Source organism: Artemia sp. Qi Xiang Cuo, chromosome 6 (assembly GCF_049724085.1).
Source record: "Artemia sp. Qi Xiang Cuo chromosome 6, ASM4972408v1, whole genome shotgun sequence".
Lineage (NCBI taxonomy): Eukaryota > Metazoa > Arthropoda > Branchiopoda > Anostraca > Artemiidae > Artemia > Artemia sp. Qi Xiang Cuo.
The window spans coordinates 26,877,460-26,895,150 of NC_142799.1; the positions used below are offsets into that span (position 1 = coordinate 26,877,460).

At 35.6% G+C, this 17,691-nt stretch overlaps 1 protein-coding gene across 2 annotated transcripts in view; it reads left to right on the plus strand.

Moving 5' to 3' along the window:
- Positions 1–17,691, plus strand: part of Reps (RALBP1 associated Eps domain containing) — a 101,331-nt gene that overhangs the window by 483 nt on the left and 83,157 nt on the right. The gene's annotated exons all lie outside the window — the stretch shown is intronic.

A 17,691-nucleotide genomic window follows, 5' to 3' on the forward strand; every position in this document is an offset into this window, starting at 1 on the left:
TAAGAATTTTTCAATAGCTGATTTTATGGTTAAAGTTGCATTGGTTATGGTTAAAGTTAATTGACCCTTATTTTATGCTCCTTTTCAAGATAATAGGGTAAATATTTACCAAATCATATTATTGACTTACAAATAGGCTAAAGTGAATATACCACTTGATGCCTTTTTGTAGGCCTAGCTATGCTCTTTCCAAATATAATAATCATTTTTGTTGGAAATGAATTTTACCCCCACCCCTATAAATACCAATTCAGGGTATATATTAGCAGATTAAGGGGGTGGGGGCAAATTTTATTTCTGATGTAAATGAGAGGTAAGTTTAAAACTTTACCCCATCCCCCTAATGTGGAAATATATACCCTGAATTGGTATATAGGGGTGGGGGCAAAATTCATTTCTGACAAAAATGATTACTATATTTGGAAAGAACATGAAAAAGGCATCAAGTGGTATATTCACTTTATTCTTAAGTCAATAATATGATTTGAAAGATATTTACCCATAATAGTTACTACCCAGACAGTGCACCCCACTTTCTTGATGAATACATAGAGGCTAGCCTATGTAATTTGTTTGTTCTGTTACTCCATGGACACCACCAGATGGCTAATTTGACAGTTTATGTATATATATATATATATATATATATATATATATATATATATATATATATATATATATGTACAAATCATTAAATTAGCCAACTGGCCAACCAGTATTTTAAGCCTAGGAGTCCAGCTGGACACAAAGAAACATATTAAGAAAACAATTCTTACTGCATAATATGCAGAATAATCCTAGTTAACACATTTTGCAGGGAGAGAGCCTTTATCTTCACTTCTTTCCTTGTTTTTCCAGTTTTTCTAAGAAATTCATGAATTTCTTTGGACCTATATATTCACAGAATGTATATCAACACCCCCCCCCCCCCCAATGTGCAAATATATACCTAGAATTGCATCCTCAATCTAAATATGACATTCATTTGCATCACAAATGAACTTCACTCTCATATTAGCCAAATGGTGGATGTCCCTTACTTAGGCTATATCAATCCTGAAGATACTTCACTTTACCCCCCCCCCCTGTTCCCCACCTAATATGCAAATATATTCTATAGCCTGTATTTGGCATCTATGTTTTCCATACATCACTTGTTTCTTCAAATAGATTTAACAGCAAAGAAGCAACATTGGTAAAGGTCTAGATTAGGTGTTATTGAGAAGGAAAATATGTTAAGAAAACAATTCTTACTGCATAATATACATAATAATTGTAGCTAACACATTTTGACTAAAGATCCACTATACTGTACATCCCCCCCCATTAATGCATAAATATATAGCCCAAATTATATACTTCCCATACATTGTACCAATGTGTCTCTTGTTTCAACATCTAGCCTATACCCATAAATTTAATCAACTGTGACAAAACAAGAACCAGAAAACTAGAGCAACTGGCAGTGGAATGTATTGGAAATATGTAATTTGGGCTATATATTTACACATTAGGAGGGGCTGAGGGTAAAGTAAAGTGTTTTTAGGAATGTAAAGGCTTTTAAGTAAGTAGGCCTATTTTATATTTTTAAGTTGTTTTCAGAATTTTAAATTGATTCTTTCTTATGATTAGTAATTAGAAATTGAACAAAAAATATGAATAAAACTAATAGAAAGAAGCATAATAATCTGATTAATGCAAATATGTTACATATTATAAAGTAATAGTTGTGTATGCTTTATTTTATTTCCTATATATCCTATGTAAGGGACCCTCAGAGGGGCTATGGGTGAATTGTCACAAACCCAACTTTAACAGTAAAAAATACCATCAAATTAAAAAGATAAAAAAAGCTTTCTTTTTGTTCTAGCATATTCTGCACTTTTAACCTATATTCTTCTGAACTTGGACTACATGTCTGAAAATAATGTTAACCCTTGGTTATATCATAGTTTTAGCATTGGCCTACTGATGGTCAAAGCAGGCAATTCTTAGGCCTCTGATGTGTTTACTGAAAATTGGCATAATTACCACAATTACCACACATTTTTATTTATCCATAGTTTTATGGATATCATTTATCCATAAAACTTGACCTAACAGTTTTAAGCTCATTCCCATATTTTGCCTATAATTTGCTTGTTTGGTTCTTTATATTCTGTTCCTCCCAGGTATGTCAATTGGGAGGGGGCAGGGGGATATTCAACCTCTCCCCAGATTCAGGAAGAAGATTTTTTGGTAGGCTATTTTCATTAAACAATTGAAAAAAAAACAACAAATTATCCAGGCAAGATTTAGAGAACTACATGCAAAATTATAATTTATCCCCACAAAAGTAGTCAACACTTTCTGCTTACCATTAGGTAGCACACACCAACCAGTCTACTTTTTATTAATCAATTAAAAAGACAAGTTTTTTCAAGTGAAAGTAAGGAGCAACATTAAAACTTAAAACAAACAGAAATTATTTTGTAAATGAGAGGGGCTGCCCTTTCCTCAACCCTTTCTCTTTATGTTAAAGTCTTGAAAGTTATTTAAAAACTCCTTCAAAATCAATTGTCTTTGTGTTTTAGTAGTCTTTCTAAAAAATCAGGACAAAAAGTTAAAGTTTAGAGTAAAGAGCAAAGGTTGGGGAAGGGACAGCACTCCTCATGTACAGAATGATTTCTGTCCATTTTAATTTTCAATGTTGCTTCTTACTATCAGTTGAAAAACACTTTTCATTTTAATATCTGACTGTTTTTCAAATCATGCCAGGAAATTGCCTTGCCCCCCCTCTTTTGAAAATTCTCACCTGGAAACTTCCCTCCCCACAGAAAATTCTCCACATGGAAACCCCCCCCCCTCCTCCATAAAAAACTATCCCCAAAAATGTATGTGCATTTCCCAATAACAAATACTACATGTGAAGAATATGGGCAAATTACATAACTTAGAACCCCTTCCCCAGGGACTATTGAGGGCCATATCATCACCAAAAGCATAGTTATTGGACCTTTCAACTGCTGAATCAAACGGCTAACTTAAAATTTTGATTGATGGTCTTTGAGGAAATAATGGGTGTGGGGGGGGGAATTCTGTTTTTTGGAGTTTTGGTTACTATTGGGTTGAGTTGCTCCTTACTTACAGTTCAGTTGGTTATCATAAAATAACAAACTGTTTGGTCAGTTGTCTGACTCAAGCCAAGTCCTTCCAGTTTTAGTTTGGTTAAGACATGACCAGCAGTCGGGGCTGGCAAGGGCACTGGCAGAAAATTTTCCTGGGGGGGGGGGCAGATGCCAAAATAGCAGTGATGGTTGGGTGACAGTTTAGGCAGTTTAGGGCACCCAACTATGACAACCCCAAAGAGGATGAATTTGCAATCAATTTAAAATCCTGAGAAGCTAATTGATTTAAAAGTATCAATAACTATGTTTTAGGCTTCCCAGTTGCAAAAGAAATAATGCCACATGGTGATAGTGCTTGATTGAACCTAGTTGATTCGCTCTATTTGTAATGAAATTAGGCTACATTTGGTGATCTGTAATTGCGTATCAGCTATAATTAGGGGGGGTGAGTCATTGTTTAGGTGGGGGTAGGGTAGATTCCTACAAAAGTAAATTTTAATCAGCAAACTGCTTAGACTTCAGATAAACGTTGATAGAGGAAGGGGGGAGTAGGAATTAATTAGTGTTTCTCTATATAGCTAATGGTATATTCCCGTATCTACCAGCACAGAGGTTGAAAAGGCAAGGCAGGGCAATTGAAATTACAAATTTAAATATAGGACATTACTAATCAACACAAATATTGATTTACACATTTTAAAAGTGATTGACCAGGGATTTAAGGGACTGGTACCTCAAATTATATCTTGGTTAGGCCTGGGAATAATTTTAAAAACAATAAGAAATTAAATAAAAAAAAGAGCTTTTCAACTGAGAGCAAGGAAAAGATTTGAAACCTATTTGAACAGACTATTCTTTGTATGAAGGGGACTGCCTCTTCCTTAGCTGTGCTTACCTTAGCACTCTTTACTGTGAAGTTTGGGTTTTTTCCAAGTTTTTAAAGAAAATTTGCAATTGGAAAAAAAAACATTCCAAGCACTAAAAAACTTTTTTTTAATGAGGAAGGTGTCAAGAAGGGGCAGTCCCCCTTATATACAGAGCAATTTATATTTATTTTAAGTTTTAAACTTGCTCCTTACTTTATTTGAAAAACCTTTTATATTTGTTTAATTACATTTTGTGAAACTGTAAAGTTTTATGAATACAATAATTTTGGTAACAATCTTTTGGTAAAAGATCAATATTTCATTATATATATCGGATTGAATATATCGGAATTTTGGTAAAAGATCAATATTTCAATGACCTCTGTTTGGATTTTGATGGGTAATCAAACAGTTCGTGTTTTTTTCCCCAGGGGTGATTGTATAGACCCAGTGGGCCTAGAAAGTTGAAAGAGGGCTCGTTCTAACTGAAATGAAAAGTTCTAGTCCTCTTTTTAAGTGACCAAAAATGGGAGGGCAACTAGGCCCCTTCTCATGCCACTTTTTCCCAAAATCTTCTCATCAAAATTTTGAGATAGTTTTTTTTTCAGCATAGTTGAAAGGCCCAATAACAATGTCCTTGGACATAAAATGACCCCCTACAGCCCATGGGGAAAGGTTATAAAATTTGCCCACTGTTTTATTTGTTATTCGGAAGTATGCATGCATTTTTTGGGTGGATAGGGGAGGACAAATTTTCTGCTGGGAGAATTTTCAATGGAGAGGATAGTTTTCATGGGGTGAAATTTTCAGATGAAATCTTACACCAGGTGAATTTGCCAGAATTCATATACAAAACTATTTTATATGTCTTGCTTTCTCTTTACCAATTCAATTTTATGCATGGAGATGTTAGGGGTAATTGTCTGGGGTAAATTTTCACCAGGATTGAATTGTCCAGAGAATATTTCTATGGGGAGGGGGATTTTTCCATGGAGCTGGTTATTTAAAAAATTATCTGAAAAAAGCAAGCTTTTTCAACTTAAAGTAAGAAGCAACATCAATACTTGAAACAAACAGAAATTATTACATATATGAGGGAGATTGCCCCTCCTCAACATCTCGCTCTTTACGCTAAAGTTTAAATTTTGTACCAATTCTTTAAAAACGATTCCTGAAACACAAGGGTTGTTTAATTAGAATAATAAGTAACTTTTTTAAAGTGCCAAAAACTGTAGCGTGATGAGTGAGATGTTGAGGAGGGGGCAACCCCCGTAATATACGTTATAATTTCTATTCGTTTTAAGTTTTAATGTTGCTCCTTACTACTTTTTGAAAAAACTTGTTTTTTTTTCTTTATTTAATGAAGCTTAGAGACAAACAATTACACAAAACAATAGCCTACTTACAAAAACTAAGATATAAACTCCCATCATTTAGTTCTGTTGAGCAATGCAGAAGCGTTAGAGGGATATTTTTTAACATATAATTTAATTTTTAATTTTTTTTTTAGTTAACAAAATTTCTAGATACCTTGCTATTCTTCTGTAATTTTTTAATGGCCATACCTAGAAGGAATTGTTTTCTGACTTCAAACTATCCAATTACTTTACCCCCCCCCTCCCTATTTTGCAAATATATAGTCCTAATTATATATTTCCCATCTATTCTGTCACTTGTCTTGTCTCATGCTAAGCTGAAAGAAACTAACAAAGAAACCGGTTTGTTCTTGAGTTTTACACAGCATAAACTTGAATGAGTGGCACATAATACACAAGTACCACAGTTTCTTCCCCCAATGGAAATAAAACACAAATAAAATTCTCAAATTCTGAAAGCCTTATTTTCCGCGGGGGGGGGGGGGTAAACGCCGACCACCGGTGGCTTCATATATCAGATCATGGGTACTCTTGCATTGCAAGCAAACGTTGACTGCATATTATTACCGAAATTGCCCCTTATTAAGTTGTTTTCCTTGTGTTTTCTATATTTGTACAAACTTTCTTGTTTTCTAATACCTGGACTATTTACTAATAAACAAATACATATTTAGGATCACCATAAAAGGCTGATCCTTTTACTGAATGTTATCAATAGTTAGGCTCTTATACTTTCATCAAACATTTCATGATAACAAATTGTAAGTAAGGAGCAACCCATCTCAATAGTAACCGAATCTCTAAAAAACAGAATTTTGATACCAGTAGATACGTCAAAAGAATCGAATTTTTATGCTAATTTCAAATATATAAGTTTCATCAAATTTCGTCATGACCATTAAAAGTTACGAGCCTGAAAAAATTTACCTTATTTTTGAAAAAGGGGAGAAATTCCCCCGAAAAATGGTAGAATCTTAATGAAAATCAAACCATCATATTCAGCGTACCAGAGAACCCTACTGTGGAGGTTTCAAGCTCCTACCTGCAAAAATGTGGAATTTTGCATTTTTTGCCAGAAGAAAGATAACAGATGCGTGTTTTTTTTTTTTTTTTTTTTTTTTTTTTCTTCCAGGAGTGATTGTATCAATCCAGTAATCATAAAATATTGCGAGTGGGCTCATTAGAATGGAAATTAAAAGTTCTAGTGCCCTTTTTAAGTGACCAAAAAATTGGAGGGCAACTAGGCCTCCTCCCACGCTCATTTTTTTCCCAAAGTCACCTGAGATACCCATTTTTTTTAGATACCTATTTTGTTCAGCATAGTCGAAGACCTAATAAATATGTCTTTGAGGATGACTTAATCCCCCACAGTCCCCAGGGGAAGGGCTCCAAGTTATGAACTTTGCCCATTGTTTACATATAGTATTTGTTACTTGGAAGTATGCAGACGTTTTCAGGAGGGATTTTTTTCTGGTGGGAAGGGGGGTCGGAGGAAGAGACTACGTGAGAGGATGTTTCCATGGAGGATATTGTCATGGGGATAGGGACACTTCTATGTCGGGGACCGCTGGATTTCCCAGCATTATTTAAAAAAACGATCAGAAATTAAATAAAAAAACAAGTTTTTCAACTGAAATCAAGGAGCAACATTAAAACTTAAAACGAACAGAAACTATTAAGTATATGAGGGTGATGGGTTCTCCCCCTTGTCAATACCTCACTCTTTACACTAAAGTTTTTTTTAGTACTTTCAAAAAAGCTATCTATTCTAATTAAATGGCCTTTATGATTCAGGGGTCTTAAAGAATTGGAACAAAATTTGAACTTTAGAGTAAAGAGCAAGGTATTGACTTGGGGGAGAACCCCTCATTTACGTAATAAAAATATACGAATATAGAAGTTCGTTATGTAAGTTATTTCGTAAGTTACATCAGATCAAAATTTCGAGAAAGCCATTTAGCCAAAAAAAGTAAAATTAATATGCAAATTATGTTTTAATTATTCATGTACAGTGAGCCAAAATCAAAGCTGCATTAATTCAAAAACGTTCAGAAATTAAATAAAAGAAACAAGTTTTTTTTAAACTGAAAGTAAGGAGCAACATTAAAACTTAAAATGAACAGAAATTGTTCTGTATATGGAAGGGGCTGTCCTCTCCTCAACGCCTTGCTCTTTACGCTAAAGTTTTATACTGTTTTAATAAATAGAGTAGTGAGAAAGAGTCAAACTTTAGCGTTAAGAGCAAGGCGTTGAGGAGGAAACAGCCCCTTCCATATACGGAATAATAAAAGAAAACATTGAAGTCTAAGGAGTGAAATTTAAAAATGAAAATAGAGTTAAAAATGATAACAGAAAAATCAAGAAAACGACGGCTTTAATCCATTCTTGAGGGAGATGTATTGTATCATTAATTTAAAAAGAAAAATAATCACCCGTTTTTCCAGGGCGGGGGTAACTATTACTGAAAAGAAAAGAGAAATGAATTTCTCATAGGCTACCAAGAAAAAATGGGATGAGCGTATTTTGGGGGCAAGAAACTACATTTCAATGATAATAAAGAACATTGAAATATAAGTATGTTTTGGTAAAATGGGCAATTTCTAAGTTTTTACCCAGTACATGGGGCAAATTAGGCTTGAAATAAAACATCAAATTTAAAAGGTGGGAATAGAACATAGTAGTCGTGTCCATAGATCTTCCATACTTTTTGCTAGTTTTAGTATTCATTACAATTTAAATAAAGTTGAGACATGGAAGAAAGATATAAAACAGAGTTAAAACTAAATTTAAAATTTATAAGATTTAAATAATTTGTAGGAGTTGTGAGCGCAGATATTTCGTACTTGTTGCTAGATTTAGCATTCATACCTGTAGCTTCCTACTGCTATTTCAATATCAAATCTCCTCAGCTAGATAAAGTTTAAAAATTGTAACATGAGTAGAAATTTTATATAAATATGCATGCACCCTCAAGTTCTTGAAACTATCATACACTGCACAATGCTTCTAAGTTCTGGTCAATTGATTTTTATTTCAAAATCTCTGTCGGATTTCATTGGAAGAAGACTCATTTGATCTCAAATTACAAGTTTTAGTGCCCTTTTTATCATCGGGGGCAAATGTGACCCAGCAGTCACATTTGCAGGGTGGACCAGTATTGCTGTTTTGGATCAAAAGTATCAACAATCATGATGGCACAAAACCAGCAGCATAAGAAACACAACCAGAAGAATCTAATTTGAACCACCAAAATCAGTGAATTCTTATTTTTCTGGGGGAAATAAAGATTGATGTTCTTACTTACCTCTGCCAGTTCTTTATCATAGGCAGCACTCTAGTGCTGCCTAAGTAAAGAATGATGTGGGCACAATGTGTTTTTTTTCTTCAGCCGGGCACTTCGTATCAAAGGAGTTGTTGTAGAAACTTCGAAAAGGGCTCATTCGACTGGAAATTGGAGTGGCTAGTGCACTTTTTAATTGTCGAGAGTGATTGGAGGGCAACTAGCCCCCCCCCCCACGCCCATCATTCCCCCAAACACATCCAATCAAAATTTTGATACAACCATTTTGTTCAGCGTAGTTGATTTCCAGATAGAAAGTATGCTTTGAGGAGGACACTCCCCCGCAACCCTTGGGGCAAGGGTTTTAAGTTATGCCCTGAGGGCATATAAGAACAATGTTGGCACAATGTACTATGTATTATTTTTTTCCTTTAGAGCAGGGCACTTCATATGTAAGGGGTCATCATAGAAACTTCAAAAGGGGCTCATTCGATTGGAAATTTAGAGTTCGAGTGCCATCATTCCCCCAAACACATGAAATCAAAATTTTGAGATAGCCATTTTGTTCAGCGTAGTTGATTTTCAGATAGAAAATATGTTTTTGAGGAGGACACTCCCCCACAACCCTCAGGGCAATGGTTTTATGTTATGCCCTGGGGCCATATAAGGTTTTTATAGAAGGCGTTGTCTTAGAAACTTCAAAAAAGGCTCATTCGATTGTAATTTCTAAGGGATATTGCACTTTTTAATAGTAGAAATTGATTGTATGGAAACTAGCCCCCCCCCCACGCCAATCAATCCCCCAAAAACAACACAACAAAAATTTGGGAAAGTCCATTTTTTTAGAATAGTTGTTTTCCACACAGAAAATATGTGTTTTACGTGGACACTACCCCACATCCCTCAGGGCAAAGGTTTTAAGTTATGCCCCGGGGGCATATAAGAACGATATTGGCACGACGTACTATTTATTATTTTTTTTTCTTTAGAGCTGGGCACTTCATATGGAAGGGGTCGTCGTAGAGACTTAAAAAGGGGCACATTTGATGGAAATTGAGAGTTCTAGTGCCCTTTTTAATAGTCGAAAGTGATTGGAGGGCAACTAGCCCCCCCCCCCCCCCGCCCATCATTACCCCAAACACATCCAACCAAAATTTTGAGATAGCCATTTTGTTCGGCGTCGTTGATTTCCAGATAGAAAATATGTTTTTAAGGAGGACACTCCCCCACAACCCTCAGGGCAAGAGTTTTAAGTAATGCCCTGGAGGCATATAAGGTTTTTATAGAAGGCGTTGTCGTAGAAACTTCAAAACATGCTCATTCGATTGGAAATTCGAAGGGCTAGTGCCCTTTTTAATAGTCGAAAGTGATTGGAGGGCAACTAGCCCCCCCCCCCCCCCCCCGCCCATCATTCTCCCAAACACATCCAATCAAAATTTTGAGATAGCCATTTTGTTCAGCGTAGTTGATTTCTAGATAGAAAATATGTTTTTGAGGAGGACACTCCCCCACAACCCTAAGGGCAAGGGTTTTAAGTTATGCCCCCTGGGGGCATATAAAGTTTTTATTGAAATCTTTGTCGTAGAAACTTGAAAAATGGCTCATTCAATTTGAAATTCAAAGGGATAGTGCCCTTTTTAATAATCAAAAGTGATTGGAGGGTAACTAGCCCCCCCCCCCGCCCATCATTCCCCCAAACACATCCAATAAAAATTTTGAGATAGCCATTTTGTTCAGCATAGTTGATTTCCAGATAGAAAATATATTTTTGAGGAGGACACTCCCCCACAGCCCTCAGGATAAGGATTACAAGTTATGCCCTGGGGGCATATAAGGTTTTTATTGAAATCTTTGTCGTAGAAACTTGAAAAATGGCTCATTCGATTTGAAATTCAAAGGGATAGTATCCTTTTTAATAGTCGAAAGTGATTTGATGGCAACTAACCCCCCTCTCACGCCCACCTTTTCCCCAAACACATCCGATCAAAATTTTTAGATAGCCATTTTATTCAACGTAGTTGAAAGTTTTGGAAATTAGGTCTTTAAGGATGCCAACCCCTCCCCCCACGGCAAGGGTTGTAAGGTATGCCCTGGGGAATATAAAGTTTTGATTGAAAGCGTTGTCGTAGAAACTTCAGAAGGGCTCATTAAATTGGGAATTGAAAGGGCTATTGTCTTTTCTTAATAGTTGAAAGTGATTGGATAGTGACTAACGCCCCTCTCACGCCCACCATTTCCCAAAACACATCCAATCAAGATTTTGAGACATTCATTTTGTTCAACGTAGTTACAAGTTCAGGGAGTTAAGTCTTTTAAGAGGCTAACCCCCTCAGAACCCTCAATGCAAGAGCGGTAAATTGTACCCTGGGGGCAAATATGGTTTTTATAGAAAGCTGTTGTATAAATAATAGGTAGTGTAATCGGACTATCTTTATAAGGAACAGGGACACTTGAGTACGTGATAAGAAATGGGGACTAAAAAAAGAGGAGGACATTCCTCCACAACCCTCAGGGCAAGGGTTTTAAGTTATGCCCTGGGGCCATATAAGGTTTTTATAGAAGGCGTTGTCATAGAAACTTCAAAACAGGCTCATTCGATTGGAATTTCGAAGGGCTAGTACCCTTTTTAATAGTCGAAAGTTATTGGAGGGCAACTAGACCCCCCTCCCCGCCCATCATTCCCCCAAACACATCGAATCGAAATTTTGAGATAGCCATTTTGTTCAGCGTAGTTGATTTCCAGATAGAAAATATGTTTTTTAGGAGGACACTCCCCCACAACCCTCAGGGCAAGGGTTTTAAGTTATGCCCTGGGGGCATATAAGAACGATGTTGGCACAATGTACTATTATTATTTTTTTCTTTAGGGCTGGGCACTTCATATGGAAAGGGTCATCGTAGAGACTTCAAAAGGGGCACATTCGATTGGAAATTGAGAGTTCTAGTGCCCTTTTTAATAGTTGAAAGTGATTGGAGGGCAACTAGCCCCTCCTCCCTCACGCCCCTACTTCCCCCCAACACATCCAATCAAAGATTTGAGGTAGGCATTTAGTTGAGCGTAGTTGATTTCACAATAGAAAATATATTTTTGAGGAGGATACTCCCCCACAACCCTCAGGGCAAGGATTATAAGTTATGCCCTTGGGGCATATAAAGTTTTATTGAAATCTTTGTCGTAGAAACTTGAAAAATGGCTCATTCAATTAGAAATTCAAAGGGATAGTGCCCTTTTTAATAGTCGAAAGTGATTTGAGGCCAACTAACCCCCCTCGCACGCCCACCTTTTCCCCAAACACATCCAATCAACAGTTTTAGATAGCCATTTTATTGAACGTAGTTGAAAGTTTTGGAAATTAGGTCTTTAAGGATGACACCCGCTCCCCCCACAGCCCTCAGGGCAATGATTGTAAGTTATGCCCTGGGGCATATAAAGGTTTATTGAAAGCGTTGTCGTAGAAACTTCAATAAGGCTCATTAACTTGGAAATTGAAAAGGCAAGTGTATTTTTTAATGGTTGAATGTGATTGGATAGTGACTAACGCCTCTATTATGCCCATCCTTTTTCCGAACACATAAAATCAAAATGTTTAAGTATGTCTTTTGTTAAATGCAGTTGAACGTTCTGGCAATGGTGTTATTGAGGATTACAGCCCCTTTAGAGCCCCCAGGGCAAGGGTTGTAAGTTATGCCCTGGGGGCATTTAGAATCCACATAGAAGGCTGTTGTATAAATCATAGGAAGCGCGATCGTGGAGCTTATTTAAATAATAAAAACACTCAAAAATCAGCAAAGACACGGGGACTAAGTAATGAGCAGAACACTCCCCCACAGCCCTAAGAGCCTGGGTGTTAAGTTAAGGCCTTGGAGCATATAAGGACGTTTTTGTCATTCGTTATAATTTGTCATTTTTTTTTCCTTTAGAGCAGGGGACTTCGTATCGAAGAAGTTGCCGTAGAAACTTCGAAAAGCGCTCATTCAATTGGAAATCGGAGTGGCTTGTGCCCTTTTTAATAGTCGAAAGTGATTGGAAGGCGACTAACACCCCTCTCACGCTCACGATGACCACAAAAACATCTCATTAACATTTTGAGATCGTTTCGTTTACTATATTAGAAAGATCTGGAAATTTGGTCATAGAGGATGACAACCACCCTAACAGATCTTAGGGTAAGGGTTGGAGTTTATGCTTTGGGGTCACATAGGATGTTTATAGAAAGCGTTGCGTTTCCAAAAGGGCTCATTCGATTGGAAATCGGAAGGCCTAGTGCCCTTTTTAATAGTCGAAAGTGATTGGAAGGCTTGACATTGTATGTTGTTAAAAATTGCTGAAAATGTTTCTCCAGCATACAAATAGCAGGCCAAACTATGAAGTCTTAAAAAGAAAAGAAAAGATTTAATGTATTATTTTGTTTTTCCCTGAACAGACTATGTCAATATAAAACGAACAGAGATTAATTAAAAAAACTTTTTCCACAAAACAAGTTTTTCAAAGAAAAGTAAAGAACTCCATTAAACAAAAAATGAGCAGAAATAAAATCAAATAATTTTCCAAGCGTGAAACTACTACAAATCAGCATCGATAAAAAAGTGAAACCCAAAACGAGCAGAAATTACAGTAAATAACCGCATCAAACTCAAAATGAGCAGAAATTATCATCAGCTGGGCGCAAAACCCCTATGCTTTCCCAATGTCAGAAAAAATTTGCACTTTACTCAAAAAATAAAAATGAATGTGCATTGCCAGTTTTTACACATATACTGATATTTAGTAATCAAAATGTTAATATTATTTGATTTATTAAACTTATAAAAGTAAGAACATTTATATTGTTTCAGGAAAGTGCAAATTATGTTCTGGCCTTGGGAAGGCATAGGGGTTTTGAGCCTTGCTCATGTTAATTTCTGCTTGTTTTGGGTTTGACTCGGTTTTTTATTGTAATATCTGTTCGTCTTGGGTTTCATTTATTTATCGATGCTGATTTGTGGTAGTTTCACGCTTGGTAGATTATTTGATTTTATTTTTGTTCATTTTTTGTTTAATGGAGTTCTTTACTTTTCCTTGAAAAACGTATTTTGTGGAAGAAGTTTTTTAAATTAATATTTTTCAATGGTTACTTGGATACACATTGAATGAAAGCGGAGCTTTTCTTAAATATATTGATTTTGGCTACATGCATAGCCCCTTGTAACTTGAAATACTTTGAATAAGCAGCCATATGGATATGTGAACAGAAGACAGAATACTTAGAAGAAAATTGCTTGATTTAACAGGAATAATTTTTCCATATGTGTTATTTACGACTGTCTAGATGAGTTAATTCAAAATATTTGTGTTTAATTACTATAGGGGTGAATAGTAAGGTACGCAGTCCCTAGTTAATTTTGCTTATAGGATTTGCAATAAGATAGGAAAAGAAAGAAGGAAAATACCATTTGATTCCTTATTCTATTATCTTTCTAAATATAATGACCACTGCCATTGTAACTGCACCCCATTCCCCCTAACGGGGACAGATATAACTCAAAACTAAATCCAAAATTTGATGATTATGTTGTGTTTTGTTTTCAAAATGTTTCTATTTTGAATTCTGAACCAACTATTGAGGAAAAATAAGTAAAAAAAGCAATGAAAGCCCATAAAATTAGCAAGTTTTGCATAAAGCTTGGGGAGCTGCTCTGCCATTACACTGGAAGCAACTCTGAAAATTAATTAAAAGGAATTTTTCTGAATATGGTGAAGGAAGAACTTTCTCATTGTTTGTAATTGTACATCTAAGATATAGGATAAAAATAGATAGAAGAGAACGAATATAATTATATTGTCATCTACCACTGAAAATATAATTGTATCCCTGTCCCCCCCCCCCCAAATAGGAACAAATATAACCTTAAGCCTTAAAAAATATAATGATTCTGTGTGTGGGGGGGGGTCTGAAAAAAACGCAGATATAACTATAGCTAACGCACAAAAGATTACTTTTTTTTTGTTCGGCTTTTTTCTGATGTTTTAACCAGCTCTTAATGACCAATAAGGACCAAAACCATAGCAAAAGCCTATCCTTTTTACAGTTTAAGAAGAGTTTTACTCCGCTATGACTAAATAAAATTTTGTTTATGAATACGCTGTTAATGTACTATTTCACAAAGTGATTTTCAGAGTTAATTGTATACCACACCCTATTAGGGGGATGAGGACTTAGACACAGTTATAATGGATGTGAATAATATGTTTGGAAAGATTAGGAAATCGGAAATCAAATGACATGTTTATTTTTTTTATCTGACTACTATTCTATCAGCAAAATTAACCAAGGATTGACTCTTACTATCTACCCCTTTGTAATTAACTTTAAATGTTTTGATTTAACTTACCTACACTGACACAAATAATCACCTCTGGAGTAATTTTATCAGTTTTTCAAACAATTACTTCTAGATATTCCCTCTTTTTCTTAAATTAGCCTATGTCTGCTTGTTCAGAGAACACAAAGACACAAATCACCAAATGAATAGCCAAAAATAGTGTATCTATTAAAATCCACGCTTTCATTTTATTTGAAACCAAAGCAACATTGAAAAAATATAAAGAATTGGCGGGGAAAAGTAAGAAAAACTTTGTGTATTTGTCATAAAAATTAAAAATTTCATGATACTGATGGTTTGAATTTGATACTTCTGGTTCAGTTTCTAATGCTTGTGGTTCCAGGCAATTTGCTGATAATTATGTTCCAAAATAGCATGTGCTCTATTTATAAAATGGTCGTGATATTGCGGGACTAAGTTTGTCACCCTGTTTTAAACGATAGAAAGTGATCAAGGGTGGCAAAGTGCCCTTTATCCAATCACTTTGTCTCTTGAATCTCCTTCCCCGCTAAAAAGTGGTAGGGCAACATTTGAAAAATGTTATTCTTACCAAAACAGCCAAAAGGTAAAAAAAATGCTTCCAGAGCACATGATCCATGTAGGCCCGGGGGCAACGGCCTAAAATTATACAAAAGGTTAATGTAGACATCATAGATGAATTTAGGTGGAAATATGGACAAGTGATGCCATATCAAAATCGGGATCGTGAAAGATTATATGCTTTCCTGAACCAATATAAATGTTCTTACTTTTATAACTTTAATAAATCAAATAATATTAACATTTTGATTACTAAATATCAGTATATGTGTAAAAACTGACAATGCACATTCATTTGTATTTTTTAGTAAAGTGCAAATTTTGTTCTGACCTTGGGAAGGCATAGGGGTTTTGCGCCCAACTTATGTTAATTTCTGCTCGTTTCGAGTTTGATGCTGTAATTTATTGTAATTTCTGTTCGTTTTGGGTTTCGCTTGTTTATCGATGCTGATTCGTAGTAATTTCACGCTTGGTAGATTATTTGATTTTAGTTCTGCTCATTTTTGGTTTCATTAAGTTTTTTACTTTTCTTTGAAAAACTTATTTTGCGGAATTTTTTTTTTTTAAATTAATCTCTGTTCGTTTTATATTGACATAGTCTGTTCAGTTAAAACAAAGATAATAATTTAAATCTTTTTATTTTTTTAAGACTTAATATTTTGGCCTTCTATTTGTATGCTTGAGAAAAACATTCAGCAATTTGTAACCACATGCACCTTTTTAAAAATCTGGACATAAATAGTACTGTTTAATTTAGTTTCATACCTGCTCTAGTCGACCTGAAATGGAAAACTTGATATCATTCGCAAAAAAAATCTGTTTACTTCCTTTGATAGCTTGGATACACTTAGGCTATTTTGATTTGGTTAAATTTTAAGAGCAGAAATGGGAGGGTTGGCGTGGGAGGGTGGGGGTGGAAGGGGTATTAGTTGCCCTCAAATCACTTTCGACTATTAAAAAGGGCGAAAGCCCTTTCTATTTTCAATCGAATGAGCCCTTTTCAAAGTTCCCACGACAACTCCTTCGATACATAGTGTCCTGGTCTAAACAACAACAACAACAAAAAATAATACATTATACCCACTTCGATCTTTACTATAAAAATGTCAAGCCTTCCAATCACTTTCGACTATTAAAAAGAGTACTAGGCCTTTCAATTTCCAATCAAATGAGCCCTTTTCGAAACGACAGCACTTTCTATAAATACCTTGTATGCCCCCAGGGCATAAATTACAACCCTTACCCTAAGGTCTGTTAGGGTGGTTGTCATCCTCTAAGACCGAATTTCCAGAACTTTCAACTACGTTAAACAACATGCCTATCTAAATTTTTGATTGGATGTGTTTAGGGAAATGGTGGGCGTGAGAGGGGTGTTAGTCGCCTTCCAATAACTGACGACTATTAAAAAGGGCACAAGCCACTGTAATTTCCAATTTAATGAGCGCTTTTCGAAGTTTCAACGACAACTTCTTGAATACGACGTGCCCTGCCCTAAAGGAAAAAATTAAAAAAGAATACATTGTGCCTACATCGTTCTTATATACCCTAACCCATAACTTAAAACCCTTGCCTAAAAGATTTTAGGAAAGTATCCTGCTTTATTTTTTTTCATCATTCCTTGTCACGCTTTTGAGTGTCCCAGTTCTTTATTTAGGCAGCGCGATCCCGCCGTCCATGATTTATGCAGCAACTTTCTATGTAAACCTTGTATGCCCATCGGGCTTAACTTATAGCCCTTGTACTGAGGGCCCTGAAGGGTTTATCATCCTAAGATACCTGATTTCCAGAACGTTCAACTACGTTGAATAAAACGAAAATATCAGAATTTTGGTTCGATGTGTTTGGGAAAGTAATGAGTATGATAGGGACGTCTGTTACTCTCCAGTCATTTTCAGGTATTAAAAAAGGCAAATTTCCTTCCAATTTCCAATTGAATGATTCCTTTTAAAGTTTATACGACAACGCTTTCAATCAAAACTTTATATGCCCCAGGATATAAATTACAACCCTTATCGAAAGGGTTGTGGGGGAAGGGGTTGTCGTCCTTAAAGATTTTTGCTCCCAAAATTTCGACTATGTTGAATAAAATGACTGCAAAAAATGTTTAATTGGATGTGTTTGGGGAAAAGGTGGGCGTGAGAGGGGGTTAGTTGCCCTCA